The sequence below is a fragment of the Ovis aries genome, chromosome 3 (assembly GCF_016772045.2).
Source record: "Ovis aries strain OAR_USU_Benz2616 breed Rambouillet chromosome 3, ARS-UI_Ramb_v3.0, whole genome shotgun sequence".
NCBI classification, from domain to species: Eukaryota; Metazoa; Chordata; class Mammalia; order Artiodactyla; family Bovidae; genus Ovis; species Ovis aries.
In genome coordinates this window covers 42,822,769-42,825,439 of record NC_056056.1, presented here as the reverse complement: position 1 = coordinate 42,825,439, position 2,671 = coordinate 42,822,769, and the positions used below count along the sequence as shown (strand labels likewise).

The following is a 2,671-nucleotide window of genomic DNA, read 5'->3' as shown; positions in this document are numbered from 1 at the left end:
TGATAAAACATCTAGGTTAAAGATGAAAAGTTTCTCCACATTGAGGAACACCCAGAGAGGTTCACTGCTTCTTCTCTTGAGTCCAGAGCCAGCTGGCACCTCCAGATGAGCTGTCTTAAGATCTCTTCACACAGTTAGGTATTATTCCTTAGTTATTTCCCCAGCAGCAGATTCTTGATTCCTGAGACAGAGTGCTCAACTTGCTGAGGCAGCTTCCAAATTTACGTCCCCGTGTTCCAGGAAATGCTTTAAAAGACACTGCCTCTCCTGACCCCGACAGTGTTCATCTTGAAGTGGTAGAAATTTGATGTGAAAAGAATCTTTAGGATTGAAGGTCAAAAAGTCAACAAGTGTTCATGAAAATATTTGACTCAGGGAGTTCCCTGGTGGTCCAGTGGTTAGGACTCAGCACTTTCACTGCTGGGACCTGAGTTCAATTCCTGGTCAGGGAACTAAGATCCTAAAAGCCATACAGGGTGCAGCCAAAAAATAATTTTTTTGGCCAACCCGACAAGGCCAATCCTAAATACGGATTTCTGAGAAGCCCAGTGTGCTGTGCTTGAGGGGCAAAAACAAGGAGCTCACATATCTCCTTCCAACGGACAATTTCCAGAGTGTAAATGAAGCTTCAGCAAGTTGACTGACATCTTTAATAATGACCCTAACCAGTGTGATCAGCATAAAGATGCCCTCAGCCCTCAAGTAAGTGTGGGCTCTTACATCTTAGGACAAGAAAAGACCAAGTCTGGTCTCAAGGAGGAGAACACTGACTTCCAGTCAGGATGCCCCAGTTTCTAACCTTTAACTGGAAACCTTCAGTCATCTAGTACTGTGGCTTTCACTTCCCACTTTTAACTGGCCACCTATTCCTGGCAATTCTAGTGAGTTGTTCCCTTCACATTGCAACCGTCACTGCCTCATCTTGGATTCCCTAGCATGTTTCACTGGGAGTCCAGCTCCTGGACCATCGTAATAGTCTGATGCAGGTTTGAGCATTGCCCACACAGAACCTGAGTGATCGTTTGAAAACATCTATCTTACCTCATTACTCTCTTACACAAACATTTGCAATTCCCTTTCCATTACTGAATAAAAATCCTCATTTCATGGTATGAGATCTACTGCTTTCTAAAATTCTCTCCTAAAGATAAAAAAGAGAGAGAGAGAGAAAAAAATTCTCTCCTCTGTTTCCACGCTCACCTACCCCTTCCCGTCACATTGCCTCTGCATCAACAGGCAACCCCCTGGAGAGGCCCATGTCTTTGCACTTCATCCTGCTCTACATTTAGAGTTTCACCCCACTGAGCCTGCCTGGCAAACTCCTACTAGATTTCACTGAATCTAAGACAATCAAATGCAAGATACATCACTGTTTTGTACCAATAAAAGGAAAAAAAAAGATGCTAATTAAGTGATCTCGTTATTTTTTATCACTTAGGATTTTTAATGCTTATTAAAAGAACCTTAGATATCCTCTTAAAAATCATATATAAATAACTTATACATTCAAAACAGGAATCATATCAATGTAATAAATTGATTGAAATAGTGCCCAAACTTATTTACATTCAATCTGCCTCTTTTTTTAAAAATAACTTCCTTTTTCTTTGTTAACTACTACAGTCAACATTTTCATAGGTCATTTGGATGAAGAGATATGTTGATTAATTATCTGGATGACTCAATGCTGGGAGGGAGGGCTAATATACTAGATATTGAAAATTATTAATGAGAATGATGAGCCGAAACTGAGATAAAAATTTAACAAGAAAAAAATGTAAAACTTTAAACTGTGACTAGTTGGGGTTTATGTGTCAAAATCTCATATTTTGGGAAATGAGCATCATACCAACCCTCTGAAAGTGGGATGAAGGTTAGGACAGGCAAACTGACCAACCTGTCTACTTCAGTCAAGCATCAACAAAGTGTAGCCAGATTAGTGGACATGAGAAATGAAAATTATAAATGCCGCCTAGTAACATGTGAAATGTGAGACTCAATATAAATATTTCATTACCTCAGAAAAACTCAGGAGGCCCTGAGCTTGTTTATCTATGGAATTGATAGGAATTTCTAGGGCAGCTTCCCTGGAAAGATTTTCCTTGGAGAGGTGCTAGCAGTTCAGCCCATGATTGATGCCAGGGAGGTTGTTTTTGCAGCTTAAAAGCAGAGGCTAACTGCTGTTTGTGGATTTTGGGACCTGGTAACACTCCTTCCTATTATCTAGCACATTTTATTATATTAAAAAAAATTATTGATTTGGCTGCATCAGGCCTTAGTTGCATCACATGGGATCTTTGTTGTGGTGCCCAGACTCTCTAGTCGTGGCATGTGGGCTCTGGACCACACAGGCTCAGTAGTTGCTGTGCAGGGTCTTATTTTCCCCTTGGCATGTGGGATCCCGGATTAGGGATCAAACCCATTTCCCTTGCACCAAAAGGTGGATTCTTAACCACTGGACATCAGGGAAGTGCCTATTTAGCACATTTTAAAACATCAAGCTGTATAAAGTCCTTGGAGAAGATTTAGTCACCCACAGGTAACTTCAAACTGACAACTTTGATCTTGGTTAACTTACTAAAGAAAAACTTTCGTCTTCTGGTGTTTGGGGGAAACTGCGTGATTTGGTCTCTTTGGTGAGCGTCACTCATTCTCACCTTGGTTCTTGGTT

General features: G+C 40.8%; 1 non-coding gene across 1 annotated transcript; it reads left to right on the top strand.

Moving 5' to 3' along the window:
* Nucleotides 1-380: 380 nt before the first annotated feature.
* TRNAE-UUC (transfer RNA glutamic acid (anticodon UUC)) lies at nucleotides 381-452 on the top strand. Its single transcript has one exon. It is a non-coding gene; the product is annotated as a tRNA-Glu (tRNA).
* The last annotated feature ends 2,219 nt before the right edge of the window (nucleotides 453-2,671 follow it).